We start from the raw sequence: 25,225 nt of genomic DNA, 5'->3' as shown, positions 1-25,225 counted from the left end.
AAATTTGGGCGCAGCATCGCTGTGATTTCACTGTGTCGGTGACACTAGGTGGGATGTACGGCGCTGCTAACGTAGTGGTGTATGCATTATCCTGATGAGTATGGGGCTGCCGCCGAGTGGTAAACGGTTCGGGTTTTCTGCATGAACATAGAGGAATGAAAGAAAGAAAGAAAGAAAAAAGTTTAATTTGAAAAAATGAAGAAGAAAAAGAAGCTGACAAGAGCGACCCCTGCTGGTTGCAGCCTAGAAAAGCAAAAGCTTACAGCACCTGGTATTCCCAGGCGGTCTCCCATCCAAGTACTAACCAGGCCTGACCCTGCTTAGCTTCCGAGATCAGACGAGATCGGGCGTGTTCAGGGTGGTGTGGCCGTAGGCAGAGACAAGGCTCTCACTTGCTCCTTTTCTACTTGTCACCAGCAGCCTGGATCCACCTCCCCAGCCCAGCTGCACGTTGCTTGTTACTCAGCTCCAGACTCTGCCTGCATCACAGCACAAGGCTCCCTCTCTCTTCCCCTATCATCCGGCCACATCTTGCTGCTGCTGCTGCAGCCTCTGGAACCTTCCTCATACTTGCCTACCTGACCCTCTCCATGAGGGAGAAAATGCTCTGTTCCTGGACTTTCCTGGTAATGTATGATTGCCATCACCTGCGGTGAGCTAGTTAATTGATAAGAAAGGTGTTTCACCAAAGGTTACCAGGAAAGTCCAGGAACAGAGCATTTTCTCCCTCATGGAGAGGGTCAGGTAGGCAAGTATGACCTAAGTTCCTATACCCCCTGTATTCCTCCTTATTGCCCCACAATCCTACTGTCACACCCTGGCCTCCGTCTGGCATTCCTGTTACTACGCAGCAGCGTCTCAGACCCTTTCTTATATCTTTACAGATGGCCTCGCCCCTAGCGCCTTACAGCAGCAAGGCCATCACACTAGGGTGGGTAGGTGGGCAGCTTTCCCTGCAGCCTGCCCTCTCCCAGGCCCTTAGCAGCTAAGTGCTTTGTTTCTGGCCTCATTACTTGGGCAGTGGCTGGCGTGGGCCACGTCTGCCACAGAATGGGAAGGGCTACGGAAAGCCTTCTTCAGGACAGCGCTGGTCTACTTGGTGACTGGGAATGGCGGTTGAAGGCTTGGGCTGCTTTGCACAGAGTCCAGGCCACGGGTGGAGGGTTGCTGGGAGCCAGGAACACATTGTGGACTCAGGCAGCTGTCTGGAATTAGCAGTGGCTTTGCACAAGGATTCCTGTGCACCTCAGGACGGTGCTGCTACTGCTGGAACATTGCAGACGTGGGCCCACACCAGGCATTGGGGCCTAGAGAAGATGGCCTCCTGTGATCCCCTGCTGAGGCTGTGAGGTATTACTTACACACCTGTCCCACCCACAAGTAATATGCTACTTTCCCAAAAGATCACTTTACAGGTGATTATTCTGATGACAGCCATTTTGTGGCCAGTGAGAGCCTCCTCTAATTTGGCCATTTTAAAAGAGGGGCCCAGAGTTGATTTCCAAATAAAAGGGAACAGTTGGAGGGGCGACAGTTGTAGCTGCTGAGAGAGGAGCGCCGGGAGACGCCATCCAGCAGTGTGACGCAGATAAGCAGCTGACAGGAAAAATTCCAAGCAGACTGGCTGAGACTTGTGGTTCCACGCGGAAGTGAGAGCTATACTTACCTTTTGGAGGAGAAGTAGCATGCGGACTCAGCATAGTACATTGGTGAAAGGACACCATTTATATGTTCACACTCATCCATTGTTGGGAAACAGACATAGGGGGACTATGTACTAAGCCTTAAAGCATAGATCTGCAAACTCGGTCCTTATTACCCCCACACAGTGCATGTTTTGCAGGTAACCCAGCAGGTGCACAGGTGGATTAATTACTCACAGACACATTTGAAAAGGTCCGCAGGCGGAGTTCATTATTTCACTTGTGATTCTGTGAGGAGACCTGCAAAACATGCCCTGTGTGGGGGTAATGAGGACCGAGTTTGCAGACCTATGCCTTAAAGAGAGATAAAGTGGCCAGAGGTAAAGTAACAGCCAATCAGCTCCTAACTGCCATGTTACAGGCTGTGTTTGAATAATGACAGTTAGGAGCTGGTTGGCTGGTTCTTTACCTCCATCCACTTTATCTCTCTCCGAGGCTTAGTACATATTGCACTGCATCCAGTTCCCGTGTCTGCTGCATGTCCGGGCACTGAATAAAAAGTGCATACATGCAGGATTCACTATGACGTTGGTTATGGTCCAGATGTTTAGGACTGACCTGATATCTGGATGATAAGGTGCCCAGCAATGCAGTGGACTGGGTTTGAGGGCAGACACTTTGCCAGTGTGTGAGGTGGCCGTATAACCTGTGTGCCAGGTGACGCCTTTAGCGCACTGTCTGTTGCAGCAGGAAATTTGGGCGCAGCATCGCTGTGATTTCACTGTGTCGGTGACACTAGGTGGGATGTACGGCGCTGCTAACGTAGTGGTGTATGCATTATCCTGATGAGTATGGGGCTGCCGCCGAGTGGTAAACGGTTCGGGTTTTCTGCATGAACATAGAGGAATGAAAGAAAGAAAGAAAGAAAAAAGTTTAATTTGAAAAAATGAAGAAGAAAAAGAAGCTGACAAGAGCGACCCCTGCTGGTTGCAGCCTAGAAAAGCAAAAGCCTACAGCACCTGGTATTCCCAGGCGGTCTCCCATCCAAGTACTAACCAGGCCTGACCCTGCTTAGCTTCCGAGATCAGGCGAGATCGGGCGTGTTCAGGGTGGTGTGGCCGTAGGCAGAGACAAGGCTCTCACTTGCTCCTTTTCTACTTGTCACCAGCAGCCTGGATCCACCTCCCCAGCCCAGCTGCACGTTGCTTGTTACTCAGCTCCAGACTCTGCCTGCATCACAGCACAAGGCTCCCTCTCTCTTCTCCTATCATCCGGCCACATCTTACTGCTGCTGCTGCCTCTGGAACCTTCCTCATACTTGCCTACCTGACCCTCTCCATGAGGGAGAAAATGCTCTGTTCCTGGACTTTCCTGGTAATGTATGATTGCCATCACCTGCGGTGAGCTAGTTAATTGATAAGAAAGGTGTTTCACCAAAGGTTACCAGGAAAGTCCAGGAACAGAGCATTTTCTCCCTCATGGAGAGGGTCAGGTAGGCAAGTATGACCTAAGTTCCTATACCCCCTGTATTCCTCCTTATTGCCCCACAATCCTACTGTCACACCCTGGCCTCCTTCTGGCATTCCTGTTACTACGCAGCAGCGTCTCAGACCCTTTCTTATATCTTTACAGATGGCCTCGCCCCTAGCGCCTTACAGCAGCAAGGCCATCACACTAGGGTGGGTAGGTGGGCAGCTTTCCCTGCAGCCTGCCCTCTCCCAGGCCCTTAGCAGCTAAGTGCTTTGTTTCTGGCCTCATTACTTGGGCAGTGGCTGGCATGGGCCACGTCTGCCACAGAATGGGAAGGGCTACGGAAAGCCTTCTTCAGGACAGCGCTGGTCTCCTTGGTGACTGGGAATGGCGGTTGAAGGCTTGGGCTGCTTTGCACAGAGTCCAGGCCACGGGTGGAGGGTTGCTGGGAGCCAGGAACACATTGTGGACTCAGGCAGCTGTCTGGAATTAGCAGTGGCTTTGCACAAGGATTCCTGTGCACCTCAGGACGGTGCTGCTACTGCTGGAACATTGCAGACGTGGGCCCACACCAGGCATTGGGGCCTAGAGAAGATGGCCTCCTGTGATCCCCTGCTGAGGCTGTGAGGTATTACTTACACACCTGTCCCACCCACAAGTAATATGCTACTTTCCCAAAAGATCACTTTACAGGTGATTATTCTGATGACAGCCATTTTGTGGCCAGTGAGAGCCTCCTCTAATTTGGCCATTTTAAAAGAGGGGCCCAGAGTTGATTTCAAAATAAAAGGGAGCAGTTGGAGGGGCGACAGTTGTAGCTGCTGAGAGAGGAGCGCCGGGAGACGCCATCCAGCAGTGTGACGCAGATAAGCAGCTGACAGGAAAAATTCCAAGCAGACTGGCTGAGACTTGTGGTTCCACGCGGAAGTGAGAGCTATACTTACCTTTTGGAGGAGAAGTAGCATGCGGACTCAGCATAGTACATTGGTGAAAGGACACCATTTATATGTTCACACTCATCCATTGTTGGGAAACAGACATAGGGGGACTATGTACTAAGCCTTAAAGCATAGATCTGCAAACTCGGTCCTTATTACCCCCACACAGTGCATGTTTTGCAGGTAACCCAGCAGGTGCACAGGTGGATTAATTACTCACAGACACATTTGAAAAGGTCCGCAGGCGGAGTTCATTATTTCACTTGTGATTCTGTGAGGAGACCTGCAAAACATGCACTGTGTGGGGGTAATGAGGACCGAGTTTGCAGACCTATGCCTTAAAGAGAGATAAAGTGGCCAGAGGTAAAGTAACAGCCAATCAGCTCCTAACTGCCATGTTACAGGCTGTGTTTGAATAATGACAGTTAGGAGCTGGTTGGCTGGTTCTTTACCTCCATCCACTTTATCTCTCTCCGAGGCTTAGTACATATTGCACTGCATCCAGTTCCCGTGTCTGCTGCATGTCCGGGTACTGAATAAAAAGTGCATACATGCAGGATTCACTATGACGTTGGTTATGGTCCAGATGTTTAGGACTGACCTGATATCTGGATGATAAGGTGCCCAGCAATGCAGTGGACTGGGTTTGAGGGCAGACACTTTGCCAGTGTGTGAGGTGGCCGTATAACCTGTGTGCCAGGTGGCGCGTTTAGCGCACTGTCTGTTGCAGCAGGAAATTTGGGCGCAGCATCGCTGTGATTTCACTGTGTCGGTGACACTAGGTGGGATGTACGGCGCTGCTAACGTAGTGGTGTATGCATTATCCTGATGAGTATGGGGCTGCCGCCGAGTGGTAAACGGTTCGGGTTTTCTGCATGAACATAGAGGAATGAAAGACAGAAAGAAAGAAAAAAGTTTCATTTGAAAAAATGAAGAAGAAAAAGAAGCTGACAAGAGCGACCCCTGCTGGTTGCAGCCTAGAAAAGCAAAAGCCTACAGCACCTGGTATTCCCAGGCGGTCTCCCATCCAAGTACTAACCAGGCCTGACCCTGCTTAGCTTCCGAGATCAGACGAGATCGGGCGTGTTCAGGGTGGTGTGGCCGTAGGCAGAGACAAGGCTCTCACTTGCTCCTTTTCTACTTGTCACCAGCAGCCTGGATCCACCTCCCCAGCCCAGCTGCACGTTGCTTGTTACTCAGCTCCAGACTCTGCCTGCATCACAGCACAAGGCTCCCTCTCTCTTCCCCTATCATCCGGCCACATCTTACTGCTGCTGCTGCAGCCTCTGGAACCTTCCTCATACTTGCCTACCTGACCCGGCCTCTCCATGAGGGAGAAAATGCTCTGTTCCTGGACTTTCCTGGTAATGTATGATTGCCATCACCTGTGGTGAGCTAGTTAATTGATAAGAAAGGTGTTTCACCAAAGGTTACCAGGAAAGTCCAGGAACAGAGCATTTTCTCCCTCATGGAGAGGGTCAGGTAGGCAAGTATGACCTAAGTTCCTATACCCCCTGTATTCCTCCTTATTGCCCCACAATCCTACTGTCACACCCTGGCCTCCGTCTGGCATTCCTGTTACTACGCAGCAGCGTCTCAGACCCTTTCTTATATCTTTACAGATGGCCTCGCCCCTAGCGCCTTACAGCAGCAAGGCCATCACACTAGGGTGGGTAGGTGGGCAGCTTTCCCTGCAGCCTGCCCTCTCCCAGGCCCTTAGCAGGTAAGTGCTTTGTTTCTGGCCTCATTACTTGGGCAGTGGCTGGCGTGGGCCACGTCTGCCACAGAATGGGAAGGGCTACGGAAAGCCTTCTTCAGGACAGCGCTGGTCTCCTTGGTGACTGGGAATGGCGGTTGAAGGCTTGGGCTGCTTTGCACAGAGTCCAGGCCATGGGTGGAGGGTTGCTGGGAGCCAGGAACACATTGTGGACTCAGGCAGCTGTCTGGAATTAGCAGTGGCTTTGCACAAGGATTCCTGTGCACCTCAGGACGGTGCTGCTACTGCTGGAACTTTGCAGACGTGGGCCCACACCAGGCATTGGGGCCTAGAGAAGATGGCCTCCTGTGATCCCCTGCTGAGGCTGTGAGGTATTACTTACACACCTGTCCCACCCACAAGTAATATGCTACTTTCCCAAAAGATCACTTTACAGGTGATTATTCTGATGACAGCCATTTTGTGGCCAGTGAGAGCCTCCTCTAATTTGGCCATTTTAAAAGAGGGGCCCAGAGTTGATTTCCAAATAAAAGGGAGCAGTTGGAGGGGCGACAGTTGTAGCTGCTGAGAGAGGAGCGCCGGGAGACGCCATCCAGCAGTGTGACGCAGATAAGCAGCTGACAGGAAGAATTCCAAGCAGACTGGCTGAGACTTGTGGTTCCACGCGGAAGTGAGAGCTATACTTACCTTTTGGAGGAGAAGTAGCATGCGGACTCAGCATAGTACATTGGTGAAATGACACCATTTATATGTTCACACTCATCCATTGTTGGGAAACAGACATAGGGGGACTATGTACTAAGCCTTAAAGCATAGATCTGCAAACTCGGTCCTTATTACCCCCACACCCAGCAGGTGCACAGGTGGATTAATTACTCACAGACACATTTTAAAAGGTCCGCAGGCGGAGTTCATTATTTCACTTGTGATTCTGTGAGGAGACCTGCAAAACATGCACTGTGTGGGGGTAATGAGGACCGAGTTTGCAGACCTATGCCTTAAAGAGAGATAAAGTGGCCAGAGGTAAAGTAACAGCCAATCAGCTCCTAACTGCCATTTTACAGGCTGTGTTTGAATAATGACAGTTAGGAGCTGGTTGGCTGGTTCTTTACCTCCATCCACTTTATCTCTCTCCGAGGCTTAGTACATACTGCACTGCATCCAGTTCCCGTGTCTGCTGCATGTCCGGGTACTGAATAAAAAGTGCATACATGCAGGATTCACTATGACGTTGGTTAGGGTCCAGATGTTTAGGACTGACCTGATATCTGGATGATAAGGTGCCCAGCAATGCAGTGGACTGGGTTTGAGGGCAGACACTTTGCCAGTGTGTGAGGTGGCCGTATAACCTGTGTGCCAGGTGACGCCTTTAGCGCACTGTCTGTTGCAGCAGGAAATTTGGGCGCAGCATCGCTGTGATTTCACTGTGTCGGTGACACTAGGTGGGATGTACGGCGCTGCTAACGTAGTGGTGTATGCATTATCCTGATGAGTATGGGGCTGCCGCCGAGTGGTAAACGGTTCGGGTTTTCTGCATGAACATAGAGGAATGAAAGACAGAAAGAAAGAAAAAAGTTTCATTTGAAAAAATGAAGAAGAAAAAGAAGCTGACAAGAGCGACCCCTGCTGGTTGCAGCCTAGAAAAGCAAAAGCCTACAGCACCTGGTATTCCCAGGCGGTCTCCCATCCAAGTACTAACCAGGCCTGACCCTGCTTAGCTTCCGAGATCAGACGAGATCGGGCGTGTTCAGGGTGGTGTGGCCGTAGGCAGAGACAAGGCTCTCACTTGCTCCTTTTCTACTTGTCACCAGCAGCCTGGATCCACCTCCCCAGCCCAGCTGCACGTTGCTTGTTACTCAGCTCCAGACTCTGCCTGCATCACAGCACAAGGCTCCCTCTCTCTTCCCCTATCATCCGGCCACATCTTACTGCTGCTGCTGCAGCCTCTGGAACCTTCCTCATACTTGCCTACCTGACCCGGCCTCTCCATGAGGGAGAAAATGCTCTGTTCCTGGACTTTCCTGGTAATGTATGATTGCCATCACCTGTGGTGAGCTAGTTAATTGATAAGAAAGGTGTTTCACCAAAGGTTACCAGGAAAGTCCAGGAACAGAGCATTTTCTCCCTCATGGAGAGGGTCAGGTAGGCAAGTATGACCTAAGTTCCTATACCCCCTGTATTCCTCCTTATTGCCCCACAATCCTACTGTCACACCCTGGCCTCCTTCTGGCATTCCTGTTACTACGCAGCAGCGTCTCAGACCCTTTCTTATATCTTTACAGATGGCCTCGCCCCTAGCGCCTTACAGCAGCAAGGCCATCACACTAGGGTGGGTAGGTGGGCAGCTTTCCCTGCAGCCTGCCCTCTCCCAGGCCCTTAGCAGCTAAGTGCTTTGTTTCTGGCCTCATTACTTGGGCAGTGGCTGGCATGGGCCACGTCTGCCACAGAATGGGAAGGGCTACGGAAAGCCTTCTTCAGGACAGCGCTGGTCTCCTTGGTGACTGGGAATGGCGGTTGAAGGCTTGGGCTGCTTTGCACAGAGTCCAGGCCACGGGTGGAGGGTTGCTGGGAGCCAGGAACACATTGTGGACTCAGGCAGCTGTCTGGAATTAGCAGTGGCTTTGCACAAGGATTCCTGTGCACCTCAGGACGGTGCTGCTACTGCTGGAACATTGCAGACGTGGGCCCACACCAGGCATTGGGGCCTAGAGAAGATGGCCTCCTGTGATCCCCTGCTGAGGCTGTGAGGTATTACTTACACACCTGTCCCACCCACAAGTAATATGCTACTTTCCCAAAAGATCACTTTACAGGTGATTATTCTGATGACAGCCATTTTGTGGCCAGTGAGAGCCTCCTCTAATTTGGCCATTTTAAAAGAGGGGCCCAGAGTTGATTTCCAAATAAAAGGGAGCAGTTGGAGGGGCGACAGTTGTAGCTGCTGAGAGAGGAGCGCCGGGAGACGCCATCCAGCAGTGTGACGCAGATAAGCAGCTGACAGGAAAAATTCCAAGCAGACTGGCTGAGACTTGTGGTTCCACGCGGAAGTGAGAGCTATACTTACCTTTTGGAGGAGAAGTAGCAGCATGCGGACTCAGCATAGTACATTGGTGAAATGACACCATTTATATGTTCACACTCATCCATTGTTGGGAAACAGACATAGGGGGACTATGTACTAAGCCTTAAAGCATAGATCTGCAAACTCGGTCCTTATTACCCCCACACAGTGCATGTTTTGCAGGTAACCCAGCAGGTGCACAGGTGGATTAATTACTCACAGACACATTTGAAAAGGTCCGCAGGCGGAGTTCATTATTTCACTTGTGATTCTGTGAGGAGACCTGCAAAACATGCACTGTGTGGGGGTAATGAGGACCGAGTTTGCAGACCTATGCCTTAAAGAGAGATAAAGTGGCCAGAGGTAAAGTAACAGCCAATCAGCTCCTAACTGCCATGTTACAGGCTGTGTTTGAATAATGACAGTTAGGAGCTGGTTGGCTGGTCCTTTACCTCCATCCACTTTATCTCTCTCCGAGGCTTAGTACATATTGCATTGCATCCAGTTCCCGTGTCTGCTGCATGTCCGGGTACTGAATAAAAAGTGCATACATGCAGGATTCACTATGACGTTGGTTAGGGTCCAGATGTTTAGGACTGACCTGATATCTGGATGATAAGGTGCCCAGCAATGCAGTGGACTGGGTTTGAGGGCAGACACTTTGCCAGTGTGTGAGGTGGCCGTATAACCTGTGTGCCAGGTGACGCCTTTAGCGCACTGTCTGTTGCAGCAGGAAATTTGGGCGCAGCATCGCTGTGATTTCACTGTGTCGGTGACACTAGGTGGGATGTACGGCGCTGCTAACGTAGTGGTGTATGCATTATCCTGATGAGTATGGGGCTGCCGCCGAGTGGTAAACGGTTCGGGTTTTCTGCATGAACATAGAGGAATGAAAGACAGAAAGAAAGAAAAAAGTTTCATTTGAAAAAATGAAGAAGAAAAAGAAGCTGACAAGAGCGACCCCTGCTGGTTGCAGCCTAGAAAAGCAAAAGCCTACAGCACCTGGTATTCCCAGGCGGTCTCCCATCCAAGTACTAACCAGGCCTGACCCTGCTTAGCTTCCGAGATCAGACGAGATCGGGCGTGTTCAGGGTGGTGTGGCCGTAGGCAGAGACAAGGCTCTCACTTGCTCCTTTTCTACTTGTCACCAGCAGCCTGGATCCACCTCCCCAGCCCAGCTGCACGTTGCTTGTTACTCAGCTCCAGACTCTGCCTGCATCACAGCACAAGGCTCCCTCTCTCTTCCCCTATCATCCGGCCACATCTTACTGCTGCTGCTGCAGCCTCTGGAACCTTCCTCATACTTGCCTACCTGACCCGGCCTCTCCATGAGGGAGAAAATGCTCTGTTCCTGGACTTTCCTGGTAATGTATGATTGCCATCACCTGTGGTGAGCTAGTTAATTGATAAGAAAGGTGTTTCACCAAAGGTTACCAGGAAAGTCCAGGAACAGAGCATTTTCTCCCTCATGGAGAGGGTCAGGTAGGCAAGTATGACCTAAGTTCCTATACCCCCTGTATTCCTCCTTATTGCCCCACAATCCTACTGTCACACCCTGGCCTCCGTCTGGCATTCCTGTTACTACGCAGCAGCGTCTCAGACCCTTTCTTATATCTTTACAGATGGCCTCGCCCCTAGCGCCTTACAGCAGCAAGGCCATCACACTAGGGTGGGTAGGTGGGCAGCTTTCCCTGCAGCCTGCCCTCTCCCAGGCCCTTAGCAGCTAAGTGCTTTGTTTCTGGCCTCATTACTTGGGCAGTGGCTGGCGTGGGCCACGTCTGCCACAGAATGGGAAGGGCTACGGAAAGCCTTCTTCAGGACAGCGCTGGTCTCCTTGGTGACTGGGAATGGCGGTTGAAGGCTTGGGCTGCTTTGCACAGAGTCCAGGCCATGGGTGGAGGATTGCTGGGAGCCAGGAACACATTGTGGACTCAGGCAGCTGTCTGGAATTAGCAGTGGCTTGGCACAAGGATTCCTGTGCACCTCAGGACGGTGCTGCTACTGCTGGAACCTTGCAGACGTGGGCCCACACCAGGCATTGGGGCCTAGAGAAGATGGCCTCCTGTGATCCCCTGCTGAGGCTGTGAGGTATTACTTACACACCTGTCCCACCCACAAGTAATATGCTACTTTCCCAAAAGATCACTTTACAGGTGATTATTCTGATGACAGCCATTTTGTGGCCAGTGAGAGCCTCCTCTAATTTGGCCATTTTAAAAGAGGGGCCCAGAGTTGATTTCCAAATAAAAGGGAGCAGTTGGAGGGGCGACAGTTGTAGCTGCTGAGAGAGGAGCGCCGGGAGACGCCATCCAGCAGTGTGACGCAGATAAGCAGCTGACAGGAAAAATTCCAAGCAGACTGGCTGAGACTTGTGGTTCCACGCGGAAGTGAGAGCTATACTTACCTTTTGGAGGAGAAGTAGCATGCGGACTCAGCATAGTACATTGGTGAAATGACACCATTTATATGTTCACACTCATCCATTGTTGGGAAACAGACATAGGGGGACTATGTACTAAGCCTTAAAGCATAGATCTGCAAACTCGGTCCTTATTACCCCCACACAGTGCATGTTTTGCAGGTAACCCAGCAGGTGCACAGGTGGATTAATTACTCACAGACACATTTGAAAAGGTCCGCAGGCGGAGTTCATTATTTCACTTGTGATTCTGTGAGGAGACCTGCAAAACATGCACTGTGTGGGGGTAATGAGGACCGAGTTTGCAGACCTATGCCTTAAAGAGAGATAAAGTGGCCAGAGGTAAAGTAACAGCCAATCAGCTCCTAACTGCCATGTTACAGGCTGTGTTTGAATAATGACAGTTAGGAGCTGGTTGGCTGGTTCTTTACCTCCATCCACTTTATCTCTCTCCGAGGCTTAGTACATACTGCACTGCATCCAGTTCCCGTGTCTGCTGCATGTCCGGGTACTGAATAAAAAGTGCATACATGCAGGATTCACTATGACGTTGGTTATGGTCCAGATGTTTAGGACTGACCTGATATCTGGATGATAAGGTGCCCAGAAATGCAGTGGACTGGGTTTGAGGGCAGACAATTTGCCAGTGTGTGAGGTGGCCGTATAACATGTGTGCCAGGTGACGCCTTTAGCGCACTGTCTGTTGCAGCAGGAAATTTGGGCGCAGCATCGCTGTGATTTCACTGTGTCGGTGACACTAGGTGGGATGTACGGCGCTGCTAACGTAGTGGTGTATGCATTATCCTGATGAGTATGGGGCTGCCGCCGAGTGGTAAACGGTTCGGGTTTTCTGCATGAACATAGAGGAATGAAAGAAAGAAAGAAAGCAAAAAGTTTAATTTGAAAAAATGAAGAAGAAAAAGAAGCTGACAAGAGCGACCCCTGCTGGTTGCAGCCTAGAAAAGCAAAAGCCTACAGCACCTGGTATTCCCAGGCGGTCTCCCATCCAAGTACTAACCAGGACTGACCCTGCTTAGCTTCCGAGATCAGACGAGATCGGGCGTGTTCAGGGTGGTGTGGCCGTAGGCAGAGACAAGGCTCTCACTTGCTCCTTTTCTACTTGTCACCAGCAGCCTGGATCCACCTCCCCAGCCCAGCTGCACGTTGCTTGTTACTCAGCTCCAGACTCTGCCTGCATCACAGCACAAGGCTCCCTCTCTCTTCCCCTATCATCCGGCCACATCTTACTGCTGCTGCAGCCTCTGGAACCTTCCTCATACTTGCCTACCTGACCCGGCCTCTCCATGAGGGAGAAAATGCTCTGTTCCTGGACTTTCCTGGTAATGTATGTTTGCCATCACCTGTGGTGAGCTAGTTAATTGATAAGAAAGGTGTTTCACCAAAGGTTACCAGGAAAGTCCAGGAACAGAGCATTTTCTCCCTCATGGTCAGGTAGGCAAGTATGACCTAAGTTCCTATACCCCCTGTATTCCTCCTTATTGCCCCACAATCCTACTGTCACACCCTGGCCTCCGTCTGGCATTCCTGTTACTACGCAGCAGCGTCTCAGACCCTTTCTTATATCTTTACAGATGGCCTCGCCCCTAGCGCCTTACAGCAGCAAGGCCATCACACTAGGGTGGGTAGGTGGGCAGCTTTCCCTGCAGCCTGCCCTCTCCCAGGCCCTTAGCAGCTAAGTGCTTTGTTTCTGGCCTCATTACTTGGGCAGTGGCTGGCGTGGGCCACGTCTGCCACAGAATGGGAAGGGCTACGGAAAGCCTTCTTCAGGACAGCGCTGGTCTCCTTGGTGACTGGGAATGGCGGTTGAAGGCTTGGGCTGCTTTGCACAGAGTCCAGGCCATGGGTGGAGGATTGCTGGGAGCCAGGAACACATTGTGGACTCAGGCAGCTGTCTGGAATTAGCAGTGGCTTGGCACAAGGATTCCTGTGCACCTCAGGACGGTGCTGCTACTGCTGGAACCTTGCAGACGTGGGCCCACACCAGGCATTGGGGCCTAGAGAAGATGGCCTCCTGTGATCCCCTGCTGAGGCTGTGAGGTATTACTTACACACCTGTCCCACCCACAAGTAATATGCTACTTTCCCAAAAGATCACTTTACAGGTGATTATTCTGATGACAGCCATTTTGTGGCCAGTGAGAGCCTCCTCTAATTTGGCCATTTTAAAAGAGGGGCCCAGAGTTGATTTCCAAATAAAAGGGAGCAGTTGGAGGGGCGACAGTTGTAGCTGCTGAGAGAGGAGCGCCGGGAGACGCCATCCAGCAGTGTGACGCAGATAAGCAGCTGACAGGAAAAATTCCAAGCAGACTGGCTGAGACTTGTGGTTCCACGCGGAAGTGAGAGCTATACTTACCTTTTGGAGGAGAAGTAGCATGCGGACTCAGCATAGTACATTGGTGAAATGACACCATTTATATGTTCACACTCATCCATTGTTGGGAAACAGACATAGGGGGACTATGTACTAAGCCTTAAAGCATAGATCTGCAAACTCGGTCCTTATTACCCCCACACAGTGCATGTTTTGCAGGTAACCCAGCAGGTGCACAGGTGGATTAATTACTCACAGACACATTTGAAAAGGTCCGCAGGCGGAGTTCATTATTTCACTTGTGATTCTGTGAGGAGACCTGCAAAACATGCCCTGTGTGGGGGTAATGAGGACCGAGTTTGCAGACCTATGCCTTAAAGAGAGATAAAGTGGCCAGAGGTAAAGTAACAGCCAATCAGCTCCTAACTGCCATGTTACAGGCTGTGTTTGAATAATGACAGTTAGGAGCTGGTTGGCTGGTTCTTTACCTCCATCCACTTTATCTCTCTCCGAGGCTTAGTACATACTGCACTGCATCCAGTTCCCGTGTCTGCTGCATGTCCGGGTACTGAATAAAAAGTGCATACATGCAGGATTCACTATGACGTTGGTTATGGTCCAGATGTTTAGGACTGACCTGATATCTGGATGATAAGGTGCCCAGAAATGCAGTGGACTGGGTTTGAGGGCAGACAATTTGCCAGTGTGTGAGGTGGCCGTATAACATGTGTGCCAGGTGACGCCTTTAGCGCACTGTCTGTTGCAGCAGGAAATTTGGGCGCAGCATCGCTGTGATTTCACTGTGTCGGTGACACTAGGTGGGATGTACGGCGCTGCTAACGTAGTGGTGTATGCATTATCCTGATGAGTATGGGGCTGCCGCCGAGTGGTAAACGGTTCGGGTTTTCTGCATGAACATAGAGGAATGAAAGAAAGAAAGAAAGCAAAAAGTTTAATTTGAAAAAATGAAGAAGAAAAAGAAGCTGACAAGAGCGACCCCTGCTGGTTGCAGCCTAGAAAAGCAAAAGCCTACAGCACCTGGTATTCCCAGGCGGTCTCCCATCCAAGTACTAACCAGGCCTGACCCTGCTTAGCTTCCGAGATCAGACGAGATCGGGCGTGTTCAGGGTGGTGTGGCCGTAGGCAGAGACAAGGCTCTCACTTGCTCCTTTTCTACTTGTCACCAGCAGCCTGGATCCACCTCCCCAGCCCAGCTGCACGTTGCTTGTTACTCAGCTCCAGACTCTGCCTGCATCACAGCACAAGGCTCCCTCTCTCTTCCCCTATCATCCGGCCACATCTTACTGCTGCTGCAGCCTCTGGAACCTTCCTCATACTTGCCTACCTGACCCGGCCTCTCCATGAGGGAGAAAATGCTCTGTTCCTGGACTTTCCTGGTAATGTATGATTGCCATCACCTGTGGTGAGCTAGTTAATTGATAAGAAAGGTGTTTCACCAAAGGTTACCAGGAAAGTCCAGGAACAGAGCATTTTCTCCCTCATGGTCAGGTAGGCAAGTATGACCTAAGTTCCTATACCCCCTGTATTCCTCCTTATTGCCCCACAATCCTACTGTCACACCCTGGCCTCCGTCTGGCATTCCTGTTACTACGCAGCAGCGTCTCAGACCCTTTCTTATATCTTTACAGATGGCCTCGCCCCTAGCGCCTTACAGCAGCAAGGCCATCACACTAGGGTGGGTAGGTGGGCAGCTTTCCCTGCAGCCTGCCCTCTCCCAGGCCCTTAGCAGCTAAGTGCTTTGTTTCTGGCCTCATTACTTGGGCAGTGGCTGGCGTGGGCCACGTCTGCCACAGAATGGGAAGGGCTACGGAAAGCCTTCTTCAGGACAGCGCTGGTCTCCTTGGTGACTGGGAATGGCGGTTGAAGGCTTGGGCTGCTTTGCACAGAGTCCAGGCCATGGGTGGAGGATTGCTGGGAGCCAGGAACACATTGTGGACTCAGGCAGCTGTCTGGAATTAGCAGTGGCTTGGCACAAGGATTCCTGTGCACCTCAGGACGGTGCTGCTACTGCTGGAACCTTGCAGACGTGGGCCCACACCAGGCATTGGGGCCTAGAGAAGATGGCCTCCTGTGATCCCCTGCTGAGGCTGTGAGGTATTACTTACACACCTGTCCCACCCACAAGTAATATGCTACTTTCCCAAAAGATCACTTTACAGGTGATTATTCTGATGACAGCCATTTTGTGGCCAGTGAGAGCCTCCTCTAATTTGGCCATTTTAAAAGAGGGGCCCAGAGTTGATTTCCAAATAAAAGGGAGCAGTTGGAGGGGCGACAGTTGTAGCTGCTGAGAGAGGAGCGCCGGGAGACGCCATCCAGCAGTGTGACGCAGATAAGCAGCTGACAGGAAAAATTCCAAGCAGACTGGCTGAGACTTGTGGTTCCACGCGGAAGTGAGAGCTATACTTACCTTTTGGAGGAGAAGTAGCATGCGGACTCAGCATAGTACATTGGTGAAATGACACCATTTATATGTTCACACTCATCCATTGTTGGGAAACAGACATAGGGGGACTATGTACTAAGCCTTAAAGCATAGATCTGCAAACTCGGTCCTTATTACCCCCACACAGTGCATGTTTTGCAGGTAACCCAGCAGGTGCACAGGTGGATTAATTACTCACAGACACATTTGAAAAGGTCCGCAGGCGGAGTTCATTATTTCACTTGTGATTCTGTGAGGAGACCTGCAAAACATGCACTGTGTGGGGGTAATGAGGACCGAGTTTGCAGACCTATGCCTTAAAGAGAGATAAAGTGGCCAGAGGTAAAGTAACAGCCAATCAGCTCCTAACTGCCATGTTACAGGCTGTGTTTGAATAATGACAGTTAGGAGCTGGTTGGCTGGTTCTTTACCTCCATCCACTTTATCTCTCTCCGAGGCTTAGTACATACTGCACTGCATCCAGTTCCCGTGTCTGCTGCATGTCCGGGTACTGAATAAAAAGTGCATACATGCAGGATTCACTATGACGTTGGTTATGGTCCAGATGTTTAGGACTGACCTGATATCTGGATGATAAGGTGCCCAGAAATGCAGTGGACTGGGTTTGAGGGCAGACACTTTGCCAGTGTGTGAGGTGGCCGTATAACCTGTGTGCCAGGTGACGCCTTTAGCGCACTGTCTGTTGCAGCAGGAAATTTGGGCGCAGCATCGCTGTGATTTCACTGTGTCGGTGACACTAGGTGGGATGTACGGCGCTGCTAACGTAGTGGTGTATGCATTATCCTGATGAGTATGGGGCTGCCGCCGAGTGGTAAACAGTTCGGGTTTTCTGCATGAACATAGAGGAATGAAAGAAAGACAGAAAAAAGTTTAATTTGAAAAAATGAAGAAGAAAAAGAAGCTGACAAGAGCGACCCCTGCTGGTTGCAGCCTAGAAAAGCAAAAGCCTACAGCACCTGGTATTCCCAGGCGGTCTCCCATCCAAGTACTAACCAGGCCTGACCCTGCTTAGCTTCCGAGATCAGACGAGATCAGGCGTGTTCAGGGTGGTGTGGCCGTAGGCAGAGACAAGGCTCTCACTTGCTCCTTTTCTACTTGTCACCATCAGCCTGGATCCACCTCCCCAGCCCAGCTGCACGTTGCTTGTTACTCAGCTCCAGACTCTGCCTGCATCACAGCACAAGGCTCCCTCTCTCTTCCCCTATCATCCGGCCACATCTTACTGCTGCTGCAGCCTCTGGAACCTTCCTCATACTTGCCTACCTGACCCGGCCTCTCCATGAGGGAGAAAATGCTCTGTTCCTGGACTTTCCTGGTAATGTATGATTGCCATCACCTGTGGTGAGCTAGTTAATTGATAAGAAAGGTGTTTCACCAAAGGTTACCAGGAAAGTCCAGGAACAGAGCATTTTCTCCCTCATGGAGAGGGTCAGGTAGGCAAGTATGACCTAAGTTCCTATACCCCCTGTATTCCTCCTTATTGCCCCACAATCCTACTGTCACACCCTGGCCTCCGTCTGGCATTCCTGTTACTACGCAGCAGCGTCTCAGACCCTTTCTTATATCTTTACAGATGGCCTCGCCCCTAGCGCCTTACAGCAGCAAGGCCATCACACTAGGGTGGGTAGGTGGGCAGCTTTCCCTGCAGCCTGCCCTCTCCCAGGCCCTTAGCAGCTAAGTGCTTTGTTTCTGGCCTCATTACTTGGGCAGTGGCTGGCGTGGGCCACGTCTGCCACAGAATGGGAAGGGCTACGGAAAGCCTTCTTCAGGACAGCGCTGGTCTCCTTGGTGACTGGGAATGGCGGTTGAAGGCTTGGGCTGCTTTGCACAGAGTCCAGGCCATGGGTGGAGGGTTGCTGGGAGCCAGGAACACATTGTGGACTCAGGCAGCTGTCTGGAATTAGCAGTGGCTTTGCACAAGGATTCCTGTGCACCTCAGGACGGTGCTGCTACTGCTGGAACATTGCAGACGTGGGCCCACACCAGGCATTGGGGCCTAGAGAAGATGGCCTCCTGTGATCCCCTGCTGAGGCTGTGAGGTATTACTTACACACCTGTCCCACCCACAAGTAATATGCTACTTTCCCAAAAGATCACTTTACAGGTGATTATTCTGATGACAGCCATTTTGTGGCCAGTGAGAGCCTCCTCTAATTTGGCCATTTTAAAAGAGGGGCCCAGAGTTGATTTCCAAATAAAAGGGAGCAGTTGGAGGGGCGACAGTTGTAGCTGCTGAGAGAGGAGCGCCGGGAGACGCCATCCAGCAGTGTGACGCAGATAAGCAGCTGACAGGAAAAATTCCAAGCAGACTGGCTGAGACTTGTGGTTCCACGCGGAAGTGAGAGCTATACTTACCTTTTGGAGGAGAAGTAGCAGCATGCGGACTCAGCATAGTACATTGGTGAAATGACACCATTTATATGTTCACACTCATCCATTGTTGGGAAACAGACATAGGGGGACTATGTACTAAGCCTTAAAGCATAGATCTGCAAACTCGGTCCTTATTACCCCCACACACACAGTGCATGTTTTGCAGGTAACCCAGCAGGTGCACAGGTGGATTAATTACTCACAGACACATTTGAAAAGGTCCGCAGGCGGAGTTCATTATTTCACTTGTGATTCTGTGAGGAGACCTGCAAAACATGCACTGTGTGGGGGTAATGAGGACCGAGTTTGCAGACCTATGCCTTAAAGAGAGATAAAGTGGCCAGAGGTAAAGTAACAGCCAATCAGCTCCTAACTGCCATTTTACAGGCTGTGTTTGAATAATGACAGTTAGGAGCTGGTTGGCTGGTTCTTTACCTCCATCCACTTTATCTCTCTCCGAGGCTTAGTACATATTGCACTGCATCCAGTTCCCGTGTCTGCTGCATGTCCGGGTACTGAATAAAAAGTGCATACATGCAGGATTCACTATGACGTTGGTTAGGGTCCAGATGTTTAGGACTGACCTGATATCTGGATGATAAGGTGCCCAGCAATGCAGTGGACTGGGTTTGAGGGCAGACACTTTGCCAGTGTGTGAGGTGGCCGTATAACCTGTGTGCCAGGTGACGCCTTTAGCGCACTGTCTGTTGCAGCAGGAAATTTGGGCGCAGCATCGCTGTGATTTCGCTGTGTCGGTGACACTAGGTGGGATGTACGGCGCTGCTAACGTAGTGGTGTATGCATTATCCTGATGAGTATGGGGCTGCCGCCGAGTGGTAAACGGTTCGGGTTTTCTGCATGAACATAGAGGAATGAAAGAAAGAAAGAAAGAAAAAAGTTTCATTTGAAAAAATGAAGAAGAAAAAGAAGCTGACAAGAGCGACCCCTGCTGGTTGCAGCCTAGAAAAGCAAAAGCCTACAGCACCTGGTATTCCCAGGCGGTCTCCCATCCAAGTACTAACCAGGCCTGACCCTGCTTAGCTTCCGAGATCAGACGAGATCGGGCGTGTTCAGGGTGGTGTGGCCGTAGGCAGAGACAAGGCTCTCACTTGCTCCTTTTCTACTTGTCACCAGCAGCCTGGATCCACCTCCCCAGCCCAGCTGCACGTTGCTTGTTACTCAGCTCCAGACTCTGCCTGCATCACAGCACAAGGCTCCCTCTCTCTTCCCCTATCATCCGGCCACATCTTACTGCTGCTGCTGCAGCCTCTGGAACCTTCCTCATACTTGCCTACCTGACCCGGCCTCTCCATGAGGGAGAAAATGCTCTGTTCCTGGACTTTCCTGGTAATGTATGATTGCCATCACCTGTGGTGAGCTAGTTAATTGATAAGAAAGGTGTTTCACCAAAGGTTACCAGGAAAGTCCAGGAACAGAGCATTTTCTCCCTCATGGAGAGGGTCAGGTAGGCAAGTATGACCTAAGTTCCTATACCCCCTGTATTCCTCCTTATTGCCCCACAATCCTACTGTCACACCCTGGCCTCCGTCTGGCATTCCTGTTACTACGCAGCAGCGTCTCAGACCCTTTCTTATATCTTTACAGATGGCCTCGCCCCTAGCGCCTTACAGCAGCAAGGCCATCACACTAGGGTGGGTAGGTGGGCAGCTTTCCCTGCAGCCTGCCCTCTCCCAGGCCCTTAGCAGCTAAGTGCTTTGTTTCTGGCCTCATTACTTGGGCAGTGGCTGGCGTGGGCCACGTCTGCCACAGAATGGGAAGGGCTACGGAAAGCCTTCTTCAGGACAGCGCTGGTCTCCTTGGTGACTGGGAATGGCGGTTGAAGGCTTGGGCTGCTTTGCACAGAGTCCAGGCCATGGGTGGAGGATTGCTGGGAGCCAGGAACACATTGTGGACTCAGGCAGCTGTCTGGAATTAGCAGTGGCTTGGCACAAGGATTCCTGTGCACCTCAGGACGGTGCTGCTACTGCTGGAACCTTGCAGACGTGGGCCCACACCAGGCATTGGGGCCTAGAGAAGATGGCCTCCTGTGATCCCCTGCTGAGGCTGTGAGGTATTACTTACACACCTGTCCCACCCACAAGTAATATGCTACTTTCCCAAAAGATCACTTTACAGGTGATTATTCTGATGACAGCCATTTTGTGGCCAGTGAGAGCCTCCTCTAATTTGGCCATTTTAAAAGAGGGGCCCAGAGTTGATTTCCAAATAAAAGGGAGCAGTTGGAGGGGCGACAGTTGTAGCTGCTGAGAGAGGAGCGCCGGGAGACGCCATCCAGCAGTGTGACGCAGATAAGCAGCTGACAGGAAAAATTCCAAGCAGACTGGCTGAGACTTGTGGTTCCACGCGGAAGTGAGAGCTATACTTACCTTTTGGAGGAGAAGTAGCATGCGGACTCAGCATAGTACATTGGTGAAATGACACCATTTATATGTTCACACTCATCCATTGTTGGGAAACAGACATAGGGGGACTATGTACTAAGCCTTAAAGCATAGATCTGCAAACTCGGTCCTTATTACCCCCACACAGTGCATGTTTTGCAGGTAACCCAGCAGGTGCACAGGTGGATTAATTACTCACAGACACATTTGAAAAGGTCCGCAGGCGGAGTTCATTATTTCACTTGTGATTCTGTGAGGAGACCTGCAAAACATGCCCTGTGTGGGGGTAATGAGGACCGAGTTTGCAGACCTATGCCTTAAAGAGAGATAAAGTGGCCAGAGGTAAAGTAACAGCCAATCAGCTCCTAACTGCCATGTTACAGGCTGTGTTTGAATAATGACAGTTAGGAGCTGGTTGGCTGGTTCTTTACCTCCATCCACTTTATCTCTCTCCGAGGCTTAGTACATACTGCACTGCATCCAGTTCCCGTGTCTGCTGCATGTCCGGGTACTGAATAAAAAGTGCATACATGCAGGATTCACTATGACGTTGGTTATGGTCCAGATGTTTAGGACTGACCTGATATCTGGATGATAAGGTGCCCAGAAATGCAGTGGACTGGGTTTGAGGGCAGACAATTTGCCAGTGTGTGAGGTGGCCGTATAACATGTGTGCCAGGTGACGCCTTTAGCGCACTGTCTGTTGCAGCAGGAAATTTGGGCGCAGCATCGCTGTGATTTCACTGTGTCGGTGACACTAGGTGGGATGTACGGCGCTGCTAACGTAGTGGTGTATGCATTATCCTGATGAGTATGGGGCTGCCGCCGAGTGGTAAACGGTTCGGGTTTTCTGCATGAACATAGAGGAATGAAAGAAAGAAAGAAAGCAAAAAGTTTAATTTGAAAAAATGAAGAAGAAAAAGAAGCTGACAAGAGCGACCCCTGCTGGTTGCAGCCTAGAAAAGCAAAAGCCTACAGCACCTGGTATTCCCAGGCGGTCTCCCATCCAAGTACTAACCAGGCCTGACCCTGCTTAGCTTCCGAGATCAGACGAGATCGGGCGTGTTCAGGGTGGTGTGGCCGTAGGCAGAGACAAGGCTCTCACTTGCTCCTTTTCTACTTGTCACCAGCAGCCTGGATCCACCTCCCCAGCCCAGCTGCACGTTGCTTGTTACTCAGCTCCAGACTCTGCCTGCATCACAGCACAAGGCTCCCTCTCTCTTCCCCTATCATCCGGCCACATCTTACTGCTGCTGCAGCCTCTGGAACCTTCCTCATACTTGCCTACCTGACCCGGCCTCTCCATGAGGGAGAAAATGCTCTGTTCCTGGACTTTCCTGGTAATGTATGATTGCCATCACCTGTGGTGAGCTAGTTAATTGATAAGAAAGGTGTTTCACCAAAGGTTACCAGGAAAGTCCAGGAACAGAGCATTTTCTCCCTCATGGTCAGGTAGGCAAGTATGACCTAAGTTCCTATACCCCCTGTATTCCTCCTTATTGCCCCACAATCCTACTGTCACACCCTGGCCTCCGTCTGGCATTCCTGTTACTACGCAGCAGCGTCTCAGACCCTTTCTTATATCTTTACAGATGGCCTCGCCCCTAGCGCCTTACAGCAGCAAGGCCATCACACTAGGGTGGGTAGGTGGGCAGCTTTCCCTGCAGCCTGCCCTCTCCCAGGCCCTTAGCAGCTAAGTGCTTTGTTTCTGGCCTCATTACTTGGGCAGTGGCTGGCGTGGGCCACGTCTGCCACAGAATGGGAAGGGCTACGGAAAGCCTTCTTCAGGACAGCGCTGGTCTCCTTGGTGACTGGGAATGGCGGTTGAAGGCTTGGGCTGCTTTGCACAGAGTCCAGGCCATGGGTGGAGGATTGCTGGGAGCCAGGAACACATTGTGGACTCAGGCAGCTGTCTGGAATTAGCAGTGGCTTGGCACAAGGATTCCTGTGCACCTCAGGACGGTGCTGCTACTGCTGGAACCTTGCAGACGTGGGCCCACACCAGGCATTGGGGCCTAGAGAAGATGGCCTCCTGTGATCCCCTGCTGAGGCTGTGAGGTATTACTTACACACCTGTCCCACCCACAAGTAATATGCTACTTTCCCAAAAGATCACTTTACAGGTGATTATTCTGATGACAGCCATTTTGTGGCCAGTGAGAGCCTCCTCTAATTTGGCCATTTTAAAAGAGGGGCCCAGAGTTGATTTCCAAATAAAAGGGAGCAGTTGGAGGGGCGACAGTTGTAGCTGCTGAGAGAGGAGCGCCGGGAGACGCCATCCAGCAGTGTGACGCAGATAAGCAGCTGACAGGAAAAATTCCAAGCAGACTGGCTGAGACTTGTGGTTCCACGCGGAAGTGAGAGCTATACTTACCTTTTGGAGGAGAAGTAGCATGCGGACTCAGCATAGTACATTGGTGAAATGACACCATTTATATGTTCACACTCATCCATTGTTGGGAAACAGACATAGGGGGACTATGTACTAAGCCTTAAAGCATAGATCTGCAAACTCGGTCCTTATTACCCCCACACAGTGCATGTTTTGCAGGTAACCCAGCAGGTGCACAGGTGGATTAATTACTCACAGACACATTTGAAAAGGTCCGCAGGCGGAGTTCATTATTTCACTTGTGATTCTGTGAGGAGACCTGCAAAACATGCACTGTGTGGGGGTAATGAGGACCGAGTTTGCAGACCTATGCCTTAAAGAGAGATAAAGTGGCCAGAGGTAAAGTAACAGCCAATCAGCTCCTAACTGCCATGTTACAGGCTGTGTTTGAATAATGACAGTTAGGAGCTGGTTGGCTGGTTCTTTACCTCCATCCACTTTATCTCTCTCCGAGGCTTAGTACATACTGCACTGCATCCAGTTCCCGTGTCTGCTGCATGTCCGGGTACTGAATAAAAAGTGCATACATGCAGGATTCACTATGACGTTGGTTATGGTCCAGATGTTTAGGACTGACCTGATATCTGGATGATAAGGTGCCCAGAAATGCAGTGGACTGGGTTTGAGGGCAGACACTTTGCCAGTGTGTGAGGTGGCCGTATAACCTGTGTGCCAGGTGACGCCTTTAGCGCACTGTCTGTTGCAGCAGGAAATTTGGGCGCAGCATCGCTGTGATTTCACTGTGTCGGTGACACTAGGTGGGATGTACGGCGCTGCTAACGTAGTGGTGTATGCATTATCCTGATGAGTATGGGGCTGCCGCCGAGTGGTAAACAGTTCGGGTTTTCTGCATGAACATAGAGGAATGAAAGAAAGACAGAAAAAAGTTTAATTTGAAAAAATGAAGAAGAAAAAGAAGCTGACAAGAGCGACCCCTGCTGGTTGCAGCCTAGAAAAGCAAAAGCCTACAGCACCTGGTATTCCCAGGCGGTCTCCCATCCAAGTACTAACCAGGCCTGACCCTGCTTAGCTTCCGAGATCAGACGAGATCGGGCGTGTTCAGGGTGGTGTGGCCGTAGGCAGAGACAAGGCTCTCACTTGCTCCTTTTCTACTTGTCACCAGCAGCCTGGATCCACCTCCCCAGCCCAGCTGCACGTTGCTTGTTACTCAGCTCCAGACTCTGCCTGCATCACAGCACAAGGCTCCCTCTCTCTTCCCCTATCATCCGGCCACATCTTACTGCTGCTGCAGCCTCTGGAACCTTCCTCATACTTGCCTACCTGACCCGGCCTCTCCATGAGGGAGAAAATGCTCTGTTCCTGGACTTTCCTGGTAATGTATGATTGCCATCACCTGTGGTGAGCTAGTTAATTGATAAGAAAGGTGTTTCACCAAAGGTTACCAGGAAAGTCCAGGAACAGAGCATTTTCTCCCTCATGGTCAGGTAGGCAAGTATGACCTAAGTTCCTATACCCCCTGTATTCCTCCTTATTGCCCCACAATCCTACTGTCACACCCTGGCCTCCGTCTGGCATTCCTGTTACTACGCAGCAGCGTCTCAGACCCTTTCTTATATCTTTACAGATGGCCTCGCCCCTAGCGCCTTACAGCAGCAAGGCCATCACACTAGGGTGGGTAGGTGGGCAGCTTTCCCTGCAGCCTGCCCTCTCCCAGGCCCTTAGCAGCTAAGTGCTTTGTTTCTGGCCTCATTACTTGGGCAGTGGCTGGCGTGGGCCACGTCTGCCACAGAATGGGAAGGGCTACGGAAAGCCTTCTTCAGGACAGCGCTGGTCTCCTTGGTGACTGGGAATGGCGGTTGAAGGCTTGGGCTGCTTTGCACAGAGTCCAGGCCATGGGTGGAGGATTGCTGGGAGCCAGGAACACATTGTGGACTCAGGCAGCTGTCTGGAATTAGCAGTGGCTTGGCACAAGGATTCCTGTGCACCTCAGGACGGTGCTGCTACTGCTGGAACCTTGCAGACGTGGGCCCACACCAGGCATTGGGGCCTA

The 25,225-nt window shown here is 51.1% G+C and overlaps 11 non-coding genes across 11 annotated transcripts; all 11 read right to left on the bottom strand.

Annotated features, from left to right (window-relative positions):
* Positions 1-256: 256 nt before the first annotated feature.
* LOC134931625 (5S ribosomal RNA) lies at positions 257-375 on the bottom strand. Its single transcript, XR_010179165.1, has one exon. It is a non-coding gene; the product is annotated as a 5S ribosomal RNA (ribosomal RNA).
* Positions 376-2,650: 2,275 nt separating this feature from the next.
* LOC134929715 (5S ribosomal RNA) lies at positions 2,651-2,769 on the bottom strand. The gene has a single exon (XR_010178627.1). It is a non-coding gene; the product is annotated as a 5S ribosomal RNA (ribosomal RNA).
* Positions 2,770-5,041: 2,272 nt separating this feature from the next.
* Positions 5,042-5,160, bottom strand: LOC134931556 (5S ribosomal RNA). Its single transcript, XR_010179158.1, has one exon. It is a non-coding gene; the product is annotated as a 5S ribosomal RNA (ribosomal RNA).
* Positions 5,161-7,418: 2,258 nt separating this feature from the next.
* Positions 7,419-7,537, bottom strand: LOC134931544 (5S ribosomal RNA). Its single transcript, XR_010179157.1, has one exon. It is a non-coding gene; the product is annotated as a 5S ribosomal RNA (ribosomal RNA).
* Positions 7,538-9,819: 2,282 nt separating this feature from the next.
* On the bottom strand, positions 9,820-9,938 carry LOC134931533 (5S ribosomal RNA). Its single transcript, XR_010179156.1, has one exon. It is a non-coding gene; the product is annotated as a 5S ribosomal RNA (ribosomal RNA).
* Positions 9,939-12,217: 2,279 nt separating this feature from the next.
* On the bottom strand, positions 12,218-12,336 carry LOC134931648 (5S ribosomal RNA). The gene has a single exon (XR_010179167.1). It is a non-coding gene; the product is annotated as a 5S ribosomal RNA (ribosomal RNA).
* Positions 12,337-14,606: 2,270 nt separating this feature from the next.
* On the bottom strand, positions 14,607-14,725 carry LOC134931522 (5S ribosomal RNA). Its single transcript, XR_010179155.1, has one exon. It is a non-coding gene; the product is annotated as a 5S ribosomal RNA (ribosomal RNA).
* Positions 14,726-16,991: 2,266 nt separating this feature from the next.
* On the bottom strand, positions 16,992-17,110 carry LOC134931614 (5S ribosomal RNA). The gene has a single exon (XR_010179164.1). It is a non-coding gene; the product is annotated as a 5S ribosomal RNA (ribosomal RNA).
* A 2,283-nt stretch (positions 17,111-19,393) lies between these two features.
* On the bottom strand, positions 19,394-19,512 carry LOC134931510 (5S ribosomal RNA). The gene has a single exon (XR_010179154.1). It is a non-coding gene; the product is annotated as a 5S ribosomal RNA (ribosomal RNA).
* Positions 19,513-21,791: 2,279 nt separating this feature from the next.
* Positions 21,792-21,910, bottom strand: LOC134931498 (5S ribosomal RNA). The gene has a single exon (XR_010179153.1). It is a non-coding gene; the product is annotated as a 5S ribosomal RNA (ribosomal RNA).
* Positions 21,911-24,176: 2,266 nt separating this feature from the next.
* On the bottom strand, positions 24,177-24,295 carry LOC134931487 (5S ribosomal RNA). The gene has a single exon (XR_010179152.1). It is a non-coding gene; the product is annotated as a 5S ribosomal RNA (ribosomal RNA).
* Between the last annotated feature and the right edge of the window lie 930 nt (positions 24,296-25,225).

Source organism: Pseudophryne corroboree, chromosome 5, assembly GCF_028390025.1.
Source record: "Pseudophryne corroboree isolate aPseCor3 chromosome 5, aPseCor3.hap2, whole genome shotgun sequence".
NCBI classification, from domain to species: domain Eukaryota; kingdom Metazoa; phylum Chordata; class Amphibia; order Anura; family Myobatrachidae; genus Pseudophryne; species Pseudophryne corroboree.
The sequence above is the reverse complement of the archived record's forward strand: the minus strand, read 5'-3'. Positions and strand labels throughout refer to the sequence as shown.